We start from the raw sequence: 19,562 nt of genomic DNA on the forward strand, positions 1-19,562 counted from the left end.
GGAAGGGCACGGGGGCCCGCGGCTCCCGGCGGGTCCGCAGCGGGGGGGTTGGCCGCCGCTTGCGGGCCGGGCCCCCCCCGGGGCCTCGGCCCCGGCCCGTCCCCGCCGCCTCTCCCCGCTGCCCCGGCAGCGAGCGCGGGAGGCCGGCGGGGGCGGGCCGGGGCCGAGGCCCCGGGGAGGGGCCGGCCCGCAGGCGGCGGCCACGCGCTCGCTGCGGCACCGGCCGGGAGCCGCGGGCCCCGGTGCCTTCTCCGGAGGGAAGCGGAGTTCGCCGAGCTGCTCCCGAGCAGGAAACTGGCAGCTCCTCGCACACAGGCAGGGTCCTGCACCCTTCCCGTAGGAAACCACAGCAATCGGCAACAGACACCCCCCTGCCCGGTCCCACCGCGCCGCACGGTGCTCACGGCCGGTGACAAAACCGTGACATTAACTATAAAAAGCCAACAGCGATCAGTCTGCCCTCGGTCTGGGCATAAAGAACTACCACAAATGACTAATGAATACGATTTTTATACTCGGTCTATTCAGATAAACCATTATCGTTCCAAAGCATGTCTGTCTATCTGTCAGAAACACCCCAGATCTATCGTCAGTCACAGAGCAACGTGACACGAGAGGTTCACACGGGGAGGGGGGAGAGAGGAAGGGGGTGGTTGTTTGCTCTCGATTATATTGGAATATTTTTCACATGACATCTTTCGAGACGAAAGAGCAATGACATCACTGGCAATATACTCAAATCCATTATATGAAAACTAAGCAAAATATCATGGCTTAAAAGCAGCAGCTTTTCAAAGTTATCATTCTGTTCAGCAGAAGGGAACTTGTATTACAAACGCATTACAATCTATTTAATGTGATCATGATTTTGTCTGTCTTGCAAGACGAAGCACAGCCAGATGAGAACTAATGAATGCAACATGTGTTCATTCTTTTGGTAGCCGTGCCTGAAGCCAATTGGCAGAATGACTACAGCAAGATAAATGTCAAAACAAAACTATTTGTGAATATGTACTGCATGTATTTTGCCTCTTCTATCATACTTGAAATAGTTTATTATTTTCAAGCTTTGCAAACATATTAAATAAGTGTGGATTAAAGTTTTAATTTCCAGACAACAGCGGGATAGTAAAAAAAAAAAAAACAAATCAGAGGGGAAGTCCATGTCTCCATTCAAAAAATGAGGGCAGCAGTTTTTTTCCACCATTACAAACAGTTGCTGAGAATGTTCATAAGTTCATAACAACATATAATTAAGACAGCACACAGTGGGTTTTGTGTGTTTTCCCCAAAATTATCAATCTACATAACTACAGTAGTATATTTATTTTCAGGCAGCTCCTGACAGACTGGAAGAATCGACCTCTGCAGTGATCTAAAAAAAGAGAAGGCAGTCAGCTGAACACAGCTCTGCAGCATGAAGCCAGCCAGACAACTACTGTCATTAATATCAGGAAAGGACTGGGAAACTGAATAGTGGAAGATGATAAATGGTAAAAGGCAAGGGCACACAATTAAGGAAAGGGCCCTACTGAAGACAAGGGCCTCAACACACAGCTGTGGCACTGGGATTGACCAAGAACCCATCTTTCCAACTTGTCCCAACCACTATGTTGCATCACGTCATTAAACAATTTTAATTGCAAGATGAAACGCTGAGCCTTATCTTGGGTGGGTTGGGCAGACAGAATAATTTAACACACACACTTTGGTATCCTTTCAAACTCAACATCCTTCCCAATACAACTATGAAGCCTTGGGAAAAATTGTAGGCAAAAATGCTCCATGAGGCCAAACAGACATTTTATGTGCTGGTAAGACGAGCACCGAGCAGAAAGAGGCTTGAATTGCAATCGTAAGTGGCCATTACTGCTCTAAACAATGACAGATTACATACAACTGGCAAGAAACATCCAATGTAGTTCACACAAAAAAAATTTTCTTGAATGTATCAATTTTAAAGTAAGTAAAACACTCTGTATTTAAAAAGTTAGGATCTCCTACTGTAAAATAGGTATGAAATAGTGTAATTTCTGGGTATCTATGACCCTAATTTTTAGTTCTAAAACTAAAGGATTCCCTCAGCACAGAAAAGAAGTTTCGTTACAGTGGTATTTTAAACAGAGATTAATTCCTACTGAATCAAGAGCGTACAGAGTGAGGCAGAAGAAACCAAAGCAAATGTTAGAGTACTATCATAATGATCCTCTGAACTCTAACTTTTGAAATAAGATTTCAGAAGGCACAGCTCTCCTTGAAAACAGCAGAAGCTGTGTCAACCCACCCATCGCCTGTTCCCTGCTGGGCTGAGGACTTTGATCAAAATTCCTTGACTTGCCTTTAAATTTCTCATTAAAAACATAACTCCTCATTAGGATTTTACACTCCTCTATCTCTGCACCATACCTGTCCTTCTAAGCAATCTGACAGCCTTCAACATCCGTCTACCTTCAAACTTTGCAAGCTTAAACACCATCTCAGGCCCCTGTTCCCTGCTGTTACTGAACATGGGTGGTGGGGGATGAGGAGGTGCTCTTCTTAAGCATTTTAGATAGGCAAAAATGATGAAAAAAATACTTAAAATATGGCACAGACCAAAATAAAACACATACACAATAGGGGCAAAAACTTCTCAGATTATTAGCAGTGCAAAGTACATTGTTACACCACGCAAAAACCTAACATTTTAATTTAACATAGTAAAGCATGTTAAAGATCAGAAACAGAGCTCCACACACTGCATATAAATACAGATTCATTCATTGTTTGTTTACCCCCAATATACGGGTACTTAGGAACACTACACATCTGGTAAATACAGTGGATGTCTCAAAGACTGCAGCAGCACCAGTCAGATTCTGAATCTACAAAAAGAATAATTTTAGACACACTTCAGTTTTTCATGAGCCAAAATACACTCCAATGAACCTTTTCTTCAGAGGTGGGAACAAATGGCTCCTCCAGCTGTTGAAGAGGGCCACATGAAGGCATGAAGTTTTTGGAGTCATCACTTCCATGTGAAGAGGAGGAAGAAGCAGGTCCCTTTGCCCCATAGCCCCAAAACTGCTTTCCAGTCAACCCAGAGCTAGCTAAAGAAACTAGGGGGGCTCCCACCAAAGCCATCATGTCTCCAGCTGTACAGACTGCAGAACAGACACCTTGTTCCTAGGATATCTTTAGTACTTAAAAAACAAAGAAGAAGATTATTTATTGAACTTCCTTGGCAAGTAATACTGCTCCTAAGAAAATACCTGCCATTACATGAAGTTTGGGAATTGGTTTTCACAGAGCTAGGGTTTCTCAATTTCCTTCAGATTTAAGAGACTTCAGATTCAAGAACTGTTGCACAAGGCAATCACAGTTATCTTCCATCCAAAAGATCACTGGAGACTCTCTCTACACACCTTTTCTTCAGAACACCTGTAGCTATACCTAAATATTACAAAGTGTAACTATACTGAGACTAGTTTAATGACCATCTTCTTGTTGAACTGCAAGAGGGCAGCAACAGTTAATTTTGTTCCTCGTATGTATAAAATCAATCATATTTCCACTGGCAAACAATCCTCCAATTATTTTGCTTTCTTCTTTCTGAAAAGAAACTGTAGCAATATTTCTTTTTGAATTGGCAATTAACCTCACCGCCAAACAGTATCACCTTTCAGCAGCTGTATTCATTAGCTTTACTCCATGGAAAAGAGAGAATAACAACAATTTCTTTAATTTAAACTACCCAATTCTTTAAGACGTGAAGCCTTTTATTACATTTTCTGTTGGGCGGGGGGAAATTCTTTCAGTCTGTTTTTAAAATGATGTTTTATCTGTTATCACCAAGCTAGCACAACAGACCAAAACCAATTAATCAGATTAGACAAAGTAATTAAACAGTTTTAAAAGACATGCTCGGTTAAGGATGCTCATTGCTTTGAGCCTGTTTCCAGCAGGACTTGCAAGGTGTACAAAGGTTAGTGAGCTATGAAGGACAAGGACAGTCACAGATTCAGTGCTCCCATTAACACCTGTGGGATGTGGCAGTCGCTGCTCACTCCTCTTCACTCCAGGTGCTGGCACTGTAATAAACCCTAGGAAAGTCCCATTCTCTCAAGCATTAATACTGAGAGTGACAGAAGGCAGGACCTTTGCCTACAATTAAGGTCACTTAAAACTGGCATATGGCAGCACTACTGCTAAAATAAGCATCCCTGCCCTTCTCCTGCATCCTTCCCATTCTCATCCTGCTCCTGCCAACACAGCTCATGAGGCTGCACAAGGAAGCACGCTGGGAGACTGAACAACCTGAAACCTAACTCTTCAACATCAAAACAGGAAAACTTACCAGCCCAGTCATATGGTGTATGGCACAATGAACCCTGAAGCAGCAGGGAGGAGACACTCTTTCCAGTACCCTCTGGAAAGAGTGGTGGGAATCGTGCCTGTCAACAGCAGCTCTGTCTGTGGATGACTTAAGGTGATTTGTAAATCACATTTCATTGCCAGAAAACTGAGCAAAATAAGAACTGATACAGAAGAGAGTGAAGTCCCCAAGCGAACAGTGCCAGGGCAGGATGCGGCAGAGAGCACACAATGGTGCCAGAGGCCTTTCCCTTAAGACCCTGCTCCTAGGCTAAACTGAGCTACTTCATCCTATGGCATTTTTCTCAAAAGGAGATAGTATGCAGAAAACGTGATAAACAACAGGTGAACACTGGACCTTAAAAATCGTCCCGAGGCTGTCCTGCACAACTAAACCTAGCTCAACCAGCCTAGGAAAGGGATCTAAATAGGGAAATTTGTTTTGTTTTCCAAACACACACTGCCTAACTTGAAAAAAAAACCCTACAAACAATACAAAGCCCTCCAAATGTACATGCATATTTTTAAGAATAACCACATGAATGCCTATTTTTGTCAGGTGGGTTTTCTGCTGAAGCAGCTGCACCAACACAACGGAGGTGGCAGCAGGCTGATGTGGAGAGTAGGAAGGGTGGCAATGTGTAAGGCTGGTATTTCACTGAGCATAACATCAAACCACAGCTTTCCGCTGCCTGCCTGGAGCACTTGCACAGCAGACTGCTTGCAGCTGCCTTCCTGCCTATCCAGCAAACAAGATGAAAATGCATTAAATCTAAAACACAGCCACAAAAGGGTTTCTCCTGCAAATTTTATGTTGGGCATGTGTTCCAGACCGCAGTCCAGACCACATAACCCAGGTGGTGGTCCATGAAAACATGCAACCCTGTCCATGAGAAAGGGAAGAGTCTGAACAGTGGCATCCTTGTCAGACACAGTTTGTATTTTTATGGAGATAATCAGTTTTGTCTCTGGTCAAGAACCCACACAGTTTCAAATGCACAAGTTTTGCATAAGTGGTATTTTTAAAACTACAGGTATATTGTAAAAGGTTGTTAAATATGAGGCATTTCCATCTTCTGAAAGTGCTCAGCAAAAGTTTGATTATTAATAATGACAACTAACTGGTAATCTTAGTCATACCAAACTTGGTTATGGACTAGCTATGGTGAAGTGACTGCTGTCTAATCATTTAAGTTCATGTCAACAGAAAGAAAAATATTGCTTTTGCCACACAGAAGGGAAACACCAGCAGAGAGGCCAACTACAAAACTGTTTTCTAACAAAGCACTTTCAAAATAAAGTATCTACTTCTAGAAATATGACACTGCTTAAGAGTTGTGTATTCTTTCAAAAAATGAGTAAACGTCATTCTTGCACGTCGACAAATCTCTAAATGTTGGCTGTTTCCCTTAACGTATTGCTGCAATGGTGACTATTTTTACTACTTTTAAAAGTAAAAAAAAAAAAAAAAAAAAAGTAAAAAACCCAACAGAATTTGAAAGAGTGCACTATTTATGACAGAGACCAACAAGAGTCTCATTTACTATCCACTTTGAGATACTGAGGAATTAGAAAAGCCTTTGTGAAAACACCACCACCAAAAAGTGCAATCGTTCACACAAAACTAATTCTTATTGAGGATGTCCAGCACAAGACTTGTGGACGCACAGAGGGCTTGCACAATGGGTGACCAGCTCAGTGATGCACTGGGATGATGTGGGATCACACTGTGATCACCCCACCCCATCTCAAAGGGTGGCTCAGATGTAGAGCAAAACATGTAAATGAGGAATAAAACCCACAGATGCTAGTCTGGCTTAGTCTAAATGCCTAGGAACACCTTCTGACTTCTGCATACGCCAGCATAACAAATCTTCCACCTGAGGGGTGGGGTGATCATCCATTTGTGACCACCCAGCATAAACTCACTATCTCTGATTTAAATATTACCTAATACACGCAAATGTGATGTAGGTGTCAGACCTTAGACTATTACACCACTTCAGAGTTTGACCTTATCAAAAGATCATTTACAGCCACACAGTTTTGACATATTATATATAACAGCTGTACAGTCCATAAATTAATTACCCTTCTGATAGCACAGACTACTAAACGAAGTGGTTTAAAGAATCTGTAGAGACAGTTTTATATCCATGTCATTCCTTTAAATTTAGTTGACAACAGATTTTTGTACTCTCAGGAAAGTGGGTCACAATAATAAACATCATGGTTTATTTGCAAATATAGGATTGAACTATTGTGAAATCCTAATGTAGGGCTTAGGACCTATGCTGTTGGAAAAACATACAAGATAAACAGGATTTCCACATTTGTCTTTTTTTAAAAAAAACAACTGTGTATTTCCCTTGTTTTTCAGTAATATTCTCAGTATTATAAAAATTGGTGAATATAAAATGGGAAAAACAAGCCACATTATTTGCATGAATTGTTTGATAAAAAATTGTCATTAGAAAGATTCAGCTTGGTTCACACAGAGATGTCAAAAGAAACCTTTCAACTAAGTCAACAAATTAAATCTGCCAGACTAGAAGTCATGCTTACTTGAAAGTCTGAGTAACATTATTGACATAAAATTAGGTATTGATTTCCCATTTATTCTACCTGTAGGAATAGTAATATTACAAAAAAACACCTTTGCCAGCCTCTCTGGAGAATAACCAAAGGACAGTAAGACACAAGCAACCCACCATTTTAACTGGTATCCCTTTCACAAGAGTCGAGACCAAGGTCAACTTTTTACTACAGAAATGTCTGTTGATATTGCCAGATGAAAACATTCTATAGGTGAGAAAAAATAATTTCTTCCCCCGGATCATAAATCCCGTTATGACAGCTAAAGGTCAAAGCAAAGAATAAAAAGGCTAAATTGAAAGAGGGAGAAAGAGAGAGAGGAAACTGTGGTGTGCAGCAGTAGAATCTAATTGAACTGACAGACTAAACAGCTGTGGTGAAGACAAAGACACATCATGCTACAGGGGGAAAACACCACAAAAAAAAAATGGAGAAGGTCCTTGGTGGCTTTAAGAAATGCAGTTGTATTTTCCAAGAATCCAGCTTAACAAAGATTCAGAGATTGACTAAAGGGCAAAAGCAGGAGGAATTTGATGGTATCATATTACCTAAGACAGTCCTCCACACACTGTGGAATCACCAGCCCTAAGAGGTGGAGGTGGTTATGGCAGCATGTGATCAAGCTCATTATGTCCTCACTTCACCACGAGAAGCTTCTGTACTCCAGATCTACCTAGTTACCTTCAAGTAATAACAGCTGGAAAACAAGACAATAATCCAAAACATACTGAATTCACAACTTTTAAAGGAATTTAATCAAGACTCAAGTGAAGAGTTGACCCATCTATTCTTTGAGAACAATGAAGTCCATGAGCTGAGTAAAATAACAGGAGTGATGGGACTATAACTAAAAGTAACTTCTTCACTAGCAAACAGGACAACAGTACAGACTGCTCTAAGCTCCCAATGGCTTAGGATAAGGAATAATCTCTATATATTTGCATACAAAGTAAACTAAAGTAATAATAAAAACTATTTTTGTGTGGTTTCCCTCCCCTTTTTTTTTTTTTTAAATACAGACTATGGCAGCATTTGTATTTTTCTTAATATGTGTGGGTGAGAAGTTAGCAGGCTTCATGTAACTAGCTGCTTACATGCCAAGTTTACACAAGAAATCACAGAATGGCCTGGATTGGAAGAAACCATTAAGTTCATCTAGTTTTAATGCCCCTGCCAGGGACAGAGAACCTTCCACTAGACCACATTGCTCAGAGCTCCATCGAACCAGGCCTTGAACACTTCCAGGGATGGGGCATCCATAAATTCTCTGGGTAACCTGTTCCAGCGACTCACCACCCTCACAGAAGAGAATTTTTTCCTAATATCTAATCTAAAACTACTCTCAGATTGAATCCATTCCTCCTTGTCCTGTCACTACATACTCTTGTAAGAAGTCCCTCTCCACCTTTCTTGTAGGGTCCCTTCAGGTACTGGAAGGCTGCAATAAGGTCACCCTGAAGCCTTCTCCAGGCTGAACAAACCCAAATCACCTAGCCTTCCTCATAGAGGAGTAGTGAGCACAATTCCACCACAGGATTTCTGGGTAGACACTTGACAAACACATTTACACATAGGAAGTTTTGAGGATTTTTGTGCGTGTGTGTTTCTTTTTTAACACTAACTTCTAATCTGCAGACAACCTGAACATATAACTCCCATTTGAAATACATGTTACCTACGAAATGGACTGTAAACACTTTTTCTCATATCACGTTGTACCATTTTTAAAGCACTCCACAAAGCCAAATGGAGAATTATAGAACTTTAAAAGCACATGGCTACACAGATTTTAAATTACGGACATAATAAAGTATTGTTACATTTACAGTCTATGATGCTCCTAAGTATTCCAAATTTTTAAAGTAAGCAACACTTGATTGATCTCAGGACAGTCTTGAGACATAGAAGATGTCCAAAACTCAATAAAGTGATCAAAATTAGTTAACAGATTTTTTTTTTATCACGCATACCATAGGTTACATCTAACCACTGAAATATTCAGTCCAGTATACAAGTTCCCTAAAAAATCCACATTCCTTCTTTTTCTATTCTCAAGCCAAAAGAATTTATTGCATGTTTAAGAAGTTTTAGTCAAAACAAAGCTTCAGAAGACAAACAGTAAAGTGATTTATTTATTTGTAAGTCTGTATCACCACAGGAGCTCACAGGACAGTGAGCAACAGGCAATGCTACAATTTCAGTGTAAGTTTTATTTAGGAGAAGTGTTTCGCCTGCTATTTCTATAAACAGGAAGACTCAGCTATTTCCTTCAATCAAGTGCTAGTGACTTACTATCTTAACAGAGCCCACAGCAAAATCTACTTGAAAGTTACAAACCTGCAACACTGGATATTTTATTTCTCCATGGGCTGTATTTACAGCATGAATATCTGGTTTGCTTGTTTGTTTTTATTTCAATATATATGAAGCCTTCTACAGGAAAGCATGCACTACCAAATTATACTGCAGGACATCAGAACAAAAGGAATGGTATTAAGTAGCAAGGAGAAGACCAGCTTAAATACCAAGAAAATTCTAGTCCCTGTTTCTGAAGTTTTCACTAAATGTTGCGTGTTTCTTTAGGCATCATTTGAGGATGCATCCCACTTGCAATGTAAGAGATTTGAAGCAACCTTAAGAGTCTTCATCCCCATCAAGTATACAATTTTCCACTATTCTGTCAAATCGCTCAATATTCTGCCACTCCATATGAAAATAAAGTGGAAAATTATATTATTGCAGTCAGGAATTGATGAATTGTTGCAAGGCACTTGTGCAGCTTTCCTACACTAAAATAGCCAGGATTTTAACATAGACACATTTGTATTGCAAAAGTAACCCTCAAAACCACTTTATTGAAGCATCTATCACCCTACAAGGTGGCTCACAAGGAGGCAGTTCCCCCCAGCTCCTTTAAAACGAAGTCAAGAGAGAGCAGTTGTGGCCTGCAGATGACTATACTTCATATCTTTCAAGAATTTTGTAACAGAGGATTTATACCTTACTATTTTTCTTTGCTAGTCTCTTGACAGAATTCAAATCACTCATTTTGTTTCATCACAGGAGAATTATCTAATTTAATGAGCAACTCATTTGATGCGTAATCAGGCAACTGATTTTATCTGCTTCATTGCAGTGAAGAGGTCAGCACTACCTTCCATTAAGGCAAATTACAGGTTTTCAAGCATACCCACAATCAGAGGAAATCAGTTTGTTCTTGCAGCATCCTCAAAACACATGGAGCATATGGGCATTGGAGGGATGTGGGGAGAAGTGGAAAGAAGAGGATTAAATTAAACAACAATTTGGAGGAAGCATCTTGCTGTTTTCCCTGATGAAATCAGGTCTGTGGCATTAAAACGGACATGAGAGAACACGGCTTATTTGCATTGTCTCCTTCCTTTTCTCATTTATAAATCAGCTGCTATTCTTAGGCAGGATATACATTAGAAGGAACACAGTAAACTGAATTTGTAATCCAAACTTAATCACCCATCCCAAGAGCCATACAAAATGGTCTGGAGGCAGGCTGCATCTGACCACTCAGCAAGGGCATCATGTGTAAACACCAACATAGGATAAGCATTTGGGCTACATAAAAAAAAGCTTTTTTTTTTTTATAAAAATTGCATTTATAGTGGCAATAATTTTTAAATATTTAATAGCTATTTATTTCAGTGAAGTCCTCCAGTCTGCAAAAACACATTACCCAAAGCAATACCTTGGGCTGTCTGTACCACACGCACACATATGTGGTGCAGAGCACCTTGATGCAGGTGGGGAGAGCACAGTGGCTTTTCAGCATAGGCCCACTTGCCTACAGACAGGATGGAGTCAAGCAGCAGCTGTGGAAATGAAGCTGACCATTCCTGAAAACATGCCAGAAAACGCTTGCAGATAACTGCTTTCAAGGTACCACTCTTTAGTAAAAGGATTAGAGTGCAAACAGTGCATACTTGGCACAAACCTCTCGAGTCAGGAGTTTGGTTTAGATCATTAGCAAATTATCAAACTAGATTCACTGTTGGAAGATTTGATTTGGTAAGGAAGCTTTAGATCCTGCAGCACAATTTAGCAGGGAGGAGCCTGCCTGGAAGCTGCAGCATCAGGCAGAAAGGGGACACAGCTCTGAACACAGACCACCTCCTAAGTGATGGACAGGCTAAAAAATAGGGAGGAACTTCGCTGACTGAAAAGGGAACCAGGATTAACCTCCAGACTATTACACCTTATACTCTGATACAATTTAACATAACATGGCAATTCCAACAAGTTATTAACACCAGGTAACCGCATGGATACAAAAGTCTTTTGAAAAACATTTTAATAAAACTATACCCTAATAGCATTTGGACAACTTGGGCTATGTTAAATATTATATGATACTGTCATTGTTTCTTATATAGCATTATGTTCCCAACGACTATCAGAGCTACTTTTGTAAAAATAATGGCTACTAATATTGCTATGCTATCAGTTAAAAAATTGCTTTTGCAAATTATTCAAGTACTTTGATTTCCCATACTTGTTTTGCTAGGAAAAAACCAGTTTAATAAATTCATAAAGATGAGAAAAACAATAATATGCTGACTTAATAGAATTACAAAGAAAAAAACTGCTTTAGAAGTACAGTACAAGAGACTGTAAAATTGAAAACTGTTCCATTATTAAAATCTGAAACACTAGTTACTACTAGACATTTTCCTTAGAGAGAAAATTACACTGATTTGTCATTTATGTGTAAGTTCTACCTTAAACAGAAAAAGTAAGATTGTATAATTGTAGTCTGAAAAAAAAAAAATCTTTGTAGGTAATAACAGAAAGTCATCTTTTCCCCCTATGGGTTGCTGCCCTAGTACTGTTGTAGATAGTATCCCTCATGTTATGGAACAATATAAACTAACTCCTCAAGCAAGGCATTCCACTTTTAAATTTTATTTTTTTTAAAACGTTCCATTGCCTTTGCTTTCTTTATGATCTAACCTAAGTACAGGCAAGCTGGTGCAGCGTCCTACAAAGAGCATGAACTGATTCAAAGCCTTCTGCTGGCTTCAGAAAATATGGAAGCGATACAGGAGAATCAGTGTTTCAAGGTCACCTGAATTGAACACAGCCAACATAAAACACTGATGTATTTGGTACTCTGGATTAGCTTTCGAAATCATCTGATGTTAACAAGAGAATGGGTAGAGGAGGAGTATCAACCCTCTATTGAGTGGTGGTGGTGGAAGTTATCCTATAACTGCAAAAATATTTGTCAATGTATGGCGTAGCCGGAGGAGAGTGAAGCCTCCCATAGGTGAGTGAGGTTGTCTGCTGGGCACAGCCACTAGAAAGCAGGATCTGTTCAGGGAGATACAGTTTGAACAGGACAGCTAGACACAGTGTCAGTTTAAATTAACTATCTTTGTTTAAACTATGTTATAAGAAAAGTATCTGCCACATCCAAGTTTTTGTAATTTGTGAAGCAGATCTTAAATAGAAGGCCAATCTCAGAACCTGACTTGTAGGGAGGAGGGCAATGTGTTTTTGTTCTTGTATCAGTTAGTTCAGGATTATTTTTACCCCTCTAAACACTCCACCTCAGCTATGTCTGATTTTCACACTTTTTCCTTTTGCAACTTTGAGGCTGTTAAATTTCCAATTTTATTAAACAAACTCAGAAATCCTCTTTCTTATACTTCACAACTTCCTCAAGAGTGGCTTTAAAGAAAACCAAACTCTTGAAATATTCCCAATGAAGTCATACCCATTAGCAATAAAGCTGATAATGTAAAAAACCCCACATCTGGAGCTGTACAAGACCTCCTCTACCAGGAGGATTGCAGAGTTCAGTCCCTGGATATGCAGCTCTTGGTAATGCTCACTTCACTTTGGCTTACTTGAGCACTCACAACAAAAATGAACAAAGCCTCTTATTTTTATGGGCCATACCAATTGTTCCAATGCATGCTGATCGTATCTTCTACAAACAAAGCCAGGATTTAATTGCATTGGAGCATTAAGCAGAAAGCCTTTAAAACTCTTTTCTGTTTAACCTGTCTGAATTGCAAGCGTCTGTATCAGAAAGGACTGAAGCATGTACCATTCTGAAAAATAACCTGCAATCGTATATATGGGCAGGTGCGTTTCCAAGTCATTTCAAAACACAGAACTGATAAGGAAGAACTATAAGTTTGCCTCTCTAACCTTCTTGGAGATAAACACAATTTTAGGTTCATAAAAAAAGTAACCACATGCCCTGCTTGAGGCATTGCTGACATTGCTGGATTATTCCCAGCACAGTTAGGAGGGACTGCACAGTAATAGCAAATCCACACATCTGAATTGTCAATGCAAAATTCCTAAAGTTCCAGTTTAAGCCAGACAAGACTCTGTATTTTTTGCTGCTATTCATTCTTCTAGATGTAAGCCAAAATTTTGTGCCGTTACAGTTTTATAATTCCTTTGTAGATCACAAAAACAAGCCAGTAAGGCATATCAATGAAAACAAACTCACAGTTTTTTCCATATTAAGAGTCAAATTTTCAATCCACTGGAAAATTTAGCAAAGTAGTGATTTATTAGCCATGTCTAACAATTCAAAGGGACACAACAGTATTCCAGACATGCAAAGTCAAAACCAAAACACAAGACACATGAACACAGATCACCCTGCAAACCCTCCTACTGATAGGATGGATTTCTTTACTTCAGCCAGTATTTTGTTTCCCAGACCTCGCACCAAACCAGGCCCTTCTTAAGGTGAATCCTTGGCTGCAATGTTTTTCCAGCCAAAATAAGACAAGGGCTGTTTCCAGCTCTGTGACACATACCACAGAGCTGGTGTATGTCCAGCTCTGTGACATGACACATACCAGCCCAACAGTCTCTCCAAATCAACAATGATCTCCTGGGAGCACCACGAATGGAGAAGCCACACTCCCAGCAGCACTTGCACAAAGGGTCTGTTTCCAAATTCCTCCAGGGACTGCCTTTAAATAATGACACTAAAACTGTTTGCTTCTCTCTGTCAACATGCACTAAAGTGCTAACTCCACAAGTGTGGGAACAGAGAAGGCGTAAAATTGGCATTTTTGACACTAAGGACCAAGCAGGAAATAAAGTTTAGAGGATACTGGCAAAGAGGGGAGAACAGATGGCCAACAAAATACCTTTATTTACTTTAAATATTTCCTTTTATCCTGTTTTTGCTTTTCTTGCCTATTTAAAACATGGATTGTTGATGACAGGAACTGTTTTGAGGCTCTCATTATGCTAAAAGAGATGCTTAGATGTATTATGAAAGGATATTTTTTATTTTTCAATCTAATAAGTTTCTCTTAGTCTTTTTGCCTAGAAGCAAATAACCTTAGTCCAGGATCCTTCACAGTGTACACAATTCCAGTTCAAAATCAAAAGGACAGAAAAAAACCCAGATTTAAAATTTACACTTTACTCCACTCTCCAAAAGGACCTTGATAAGAAACTACCCCCTAAATAGCAAAGATTTAAAAAACATATTTCAAATCCTTATTTCTTGTTTTTCTCTTCTCCTTAGTCTAAAAACAGAGAGTTGACAGATCTGACAACCAGTCCTTCTTTTGTCAAGTAGCAAATAATACACTCAACAAGATCTGCACTTCCCCAGATAAAGACTGAAGGCTCCCTTCCTTGACAAAACGCGACCTGCTTGCAATACTCCCCGGATCCCAATATGAAGTCAACTAAAAAATAACCCGCTTACAGGGGTAAGCAGATTCCTTAGTGATAGGAGCATACAAGATCCCACCTGTAGAGTGGACAAAAAAGTGGCCTTCAAAATTTATATGTATGTAAGCAAGCATGCATCTGTGACCTGCAAAGCCAGGTACCAACCTGGCCTCTCACAGCAGCTCACTTAGGGTGCATAAAGGACAAATCTAGCACCAAGGTAGAGAGTGCTTAAAATAGAATGAAACTGAGCTACATCAGAGATGTTCAGTCTCCTGTTCAATGGCCAGAAAGAAAAGGAAAGGAAGTACTGCTTTAAGTGAGAAGACAAAATGACATTTACTAATGAGTTGGTTTGGGGTTCAAAAGTTTTGAGATCCTTTTTCTGGCCTGAGTTACCAGACAAAGAGAGATTACACTAACATCTCTGTAAATCTCTAGAAAGAGTAACAGAGTCTCACCATGCTGCTTCTGAAATCACTCAGTATCCTTACCTGTATCCAATGTCATTAACATTAAAAACATGCTCTCCTGTTGAGAGCAGCAGCAAGAATATGTCTGGGGCTACTTGAATACGAATGTCTACAGGCAATATTAGGAAAAAGTCTCAACAGTTGACATTTTTCCACATGGAAAATAATCTAAACAGTGTTATTGCACATACTGCAAAGATACATTGTAGAGCATTAAAAGAAGTTGTTAGGTAGGATGTGTCCCACTTCATTCTCATTAAAAACTAAACAACATAAATCATAATTAGTTATTTCAAATGTAACCAAACCCTGTCAGGCATCACGACTTGCTAATGCTTTCCCTCTGTCCACCTCTCCTCAATATTAACGCAGAAGAAATAGAAAAAAACCCTCACCCTTTGCACACCCTAACCTACAGACCCACAACCAGCAGACCAAACGATCTCTTTCCCTTCTGGAGCTTAAGTAAAGCTAAACAAAAAAGCAAACAAACAAAACAAAATTAGGGGAAAAAAACAACCATGAAAGAAAAAAAATAAGGGGGGGGGGGAATCACAAAACCTCAGCAAGCACAGAAGAGGGTCTGGGCAATTAAATGAAGGGAGCACTCTGAACAGTACAATAAATACAGCAGACCCAGACATACAAATAAATTTTAATCTTTCAAAACTTACACAGTTTCATATCACAATTAACATCTATCAGTCCACTTTGGAAGAGAGTCACCACTAACTCTTGCATATACAATACATGCACCTTTAAGCAGGTGCCATTACTGTGCACATGGAATTAGAAAATAACCTGAGTCAATACGGGTATGATCGCACCTTTTCTACAAGTCTTTCTGTTCCTAAACCTTCTCAAACACTAAAATTGCAACTAAAGGTAAAGGGATCACATCTGGAAAAAGAATCGTACAACTTCTTGCTTTTGGACAGCCACATTTCTTGTATGGCAGTTAAAAACCTGCCAGAATTTCCCCTATAAACATGTTTCCAGCAATTTCAGCTCTCTGAAGCAGTGTTTGGTCCTAAAGTAACAGTCTCCTGCAGAAAAGGTTGTTTTTTATAAACATGCACACACAAATAAATTGGCCACACATTTCTCTTGCATGATACATTGTTTTCCACATGCTAGCAATGGAGTGTCCTACCACAGTTGACAGAGATTCAAAAGAAAAAGCATGAGTCTTGCAAAAGACGAGTCTTTGCAACATTATGGAATACAAGAAGTAGATTACAAGAAACAGTCTTTCAGATGTGGCCAATACTTACATAAAGGTCAAAATTTCCAGGTAGGATAGTAAACATGGGAGGAGAAAAAAAAAAGGAAGAGAAATCCTAAACACGTGGTCTTCATCACTGGATTCATCCATCCATCAAACCAGACCAGTGCAGAAAGACTGAGCAATTGACCGTATCAGTGAGTTTGTCGTGTTTTACTGCCAAGGAGGATCAGGTTGACTTGCAGAACACAGAGCTGGCTGCTCTGCAGCACACTGGCCATGTCTATGCTCTGCACACCAACTTCTACACAGGCACCAAAGGCTGCAAGACATTCAAGCTGGACAACAAAAAATAACAATAAAGGAAGGAGGAAACACACCAATTAAGTGGTTAAGAAATGGAACAGCTGAAATATAACAGACTTCTGCCAATTATCACTTTGGAGGGCAACTGGGATCCTACCGAGATTTACACCTGAACACAGACTGCGGTTCACAGATGATCTCTCATAAAATGTCAATGGAAAGTGTGAACTCCTGAGAAACTAACATTTTACTTAAAAATCAAACAAACAAACATGAATGTTAGCAATGGCATATACATAACGGCTGAAGGATTCCTTTGGTTAATGGTCATAATCAGTCACAGGTCAACAGGGACGCTGTCTAAGAGACAGTGCATCCTGTTGGATAGGAGAGATGACCAGTAGCTCAAGCAATCACAAGCCAATCCTGACCATTTCTGATCATTTCCCAGGGACACAGTAAAGTAGTCTGGAATCTGGGAAGGTCAAAGGGTATTTGGTTTCTTTTCCAAGCTAAAGAACAAATTTGTTCAGGAATCCAGACTACCTGGATGAATAAAAACCTGACCTATAATGCTAAAAATAAGCACCTTTTTTCCACAAGTGGAAAGAAAAGCATGTTTCAGAGGTTACAGGGCACCAACAGAAGACTAAAACCAACTGGGAGCCTGCTTGAGCTGAACCATGTAAAAGAAATACTAGGGCATCACTGTTACTACGCACTGCAGCTTCAAAAGAGGGAGAGAAAGATAACTACCTACACACTGAGGTTTAAGAGGATGTTTAGGAAAAAATAAGCAAGAACAAATATCAAGCCTTCTGCTTAAATAAAGGTAACAAAATGACATACTGAAAAAGAGAATACGATAATGGTTATTGTCACATACAGTGTGAAAACAAAAGTTGGCTAGTTGGCCATTTACAATAAAGAAACAGAGGGATCTGGATAATCTCCATATCACAAAACTGGAATAATCGACACTCACAACAATGACATGCCAAAAATCAGTGCAAGAGGGAGGGGGAAAGGAAGTTGTTTGGGAGAGAAGGAAAAGCAACCTTGGCACTAAAAGTGCAAAAGTATGACCTTGATTAAGACAAAAGAAATCAAAGAAATGTAATTGAACAGTGAAATGAAGACAAGGCAGAAGTGATTTTACCTGTGTAATTTATTCCTATTAAAAGGATAATACAGTGAACTTAATCCTGAATTAAAGCAAGAACTGATGTGATATGTCATGGAATAATATTTAAGCTATAGACATATAACATTTTAAAGATGAACAAAGCACTGGCTTAAAGACAAGCAACAGAAGGATAAGATATCCAGACTAAGAGAAGGTCTTGGGTTCCTTAGGTTTTGTGACAGTTTTGTGAGGTTTTAGGGCTATACGTAAGTTACATAGCGACCATAGAAAAAAAGCAAGTAGAACAATAACAACTTTCAGGAGATCAAAGTTTGGAGAATTTGCTGTTCCTGAAAAAGTATCTCTCAGAAGCTGGACAGTCTTTTGGGTTAGCTGGAGCTACACAAATGCAATGAAATTTAAACACATAAAGTGAAAGGCAATTACGAATAACAATTTCTGCTATGACCCAGGACCCGATGACAGGAGATGAATGGGAGAAGGGAGCTGCCAGAGCATCAAAAGATCACAGGATCCTACTAGTCCCTTTAACTGCTGTTTGATACTGATCCTTTGCAGCAGTTCCACACATACACAATAAAAAGGTATTTTTAGTAGACAACCAGATTGATCAATTATACAAAGTGTTTGCAAGCCACTATGTGTAGTTTTATATACATAGTTGTGGCTACCAAGTCAAAAGCAAAACAAAACCATATGCCTTTCCCAAAACCAATTTAACTGAAACAGGTGCAGAGAAGATACCTCAGAAGACAGAGGATAGAAAAAAAATCTGTTTTATAAGGGAAGCTAAAGCACTTGGGATCCTCTAGCCTAGGATTCAAGCAACAGAGCTCTGTAGGTATGTGTTGTGCAAGGCGGGGTAAATCTCACAGGAAAAGGAAGGCTTGTTTTGTGGGGGGGGAAAGCAGAGGCTGGCGGAAGGGCTCCCACTGCCCCAAAGCCCGAGATATTATTCCCTCTGGAAAGATGATGGGCGACCAGTACTTCAACAAGAAAACTTCAGCAGGGCCTACACAGCACCTTCTTTATATTTTTACCACTGTTTGAGTAAATCTTTCCTGTGTGAGAATTCTGTAGCTTAGGTATGGTCTATTCCCCCACTCAGTTAGACATTTACATGTAGTACATTCCCTTCTACAACAGAGATGTAGAAAAAAATGTCTCTGATCTTTCCTGCTGTCTCCCTAGGGCACACTATGGTTTATTCACTCTTTCAGTCATTTTATTAAGGCTTTAAATTTGTTAGAACACAGGAGAAAGGGAGCAACAGGCCTACCTAAAGTCTTCTTTTTTACACAACTGTTTGGGGAAATTGTCCCCTTCAGCCTTCTATTCCCAAGTCAGCTGCACTTTAATAGTCCATTACAAGAAGAGAAACAAATCTCAATATTTACTTTTTGTTGAACTATCAGATAAACGCTGGGTCTATTTCTGTTCTATTCACATTCTCCCACAATTTCCATTACAAGGTATGCACTAAGCACTTTGACAAGAAGTTCCCCACTGCTAAAAATCTCAGTGCTAAAAGAAAACGGAAATGTTTATTTAGGTTTTGGTTTCAAACTAAAATAAGTTTTCAAAATTGAACTGAAATTCCCTCCAGCTTAACCCACCTGCAAAACAGGCTCACACAATCTAGCAGCTCACAGACACAAATCTAACGTTGGAAAGTGAATTTGAATCCTGTTTTATGGGCAACACCTTAGGTTTAACTGTCCTACACTACCAACAAAACGTACACTTCTTTCTGATTCATTTGAGTAGAAAT

General features: G+C 39.6%; 1 protein-coding gene across 1 annotated transcript in view; it reads right to left on the bottom strand.

The window, feature by feature from the left end:
* EML4 (EMAP like 4) overlaps positions 1-19,562 on the bottom strand; it is a 150,265-nt gene that overhangs the window by 89,980 nt on the left and 40,723 nt on the right. The window lies entirely within an intron of this gene.

Source organism: Neopelma chrysocephalum, unplaced genomic scaffold (assembly GCF_003984885.1).
Source record: "Neopelma chrysocephalum unplaced genomic scaffold, ASM398488v2 Primary Assembly neopelma1_61b, whole genome shotgun sequence".
Classification (NCBI taxonomy): Eukaryota; Metazoa; Chordata; class Aves; order Passeriformes; family Pipridae; genus Neopelma; species Neopelma chrysocephalum.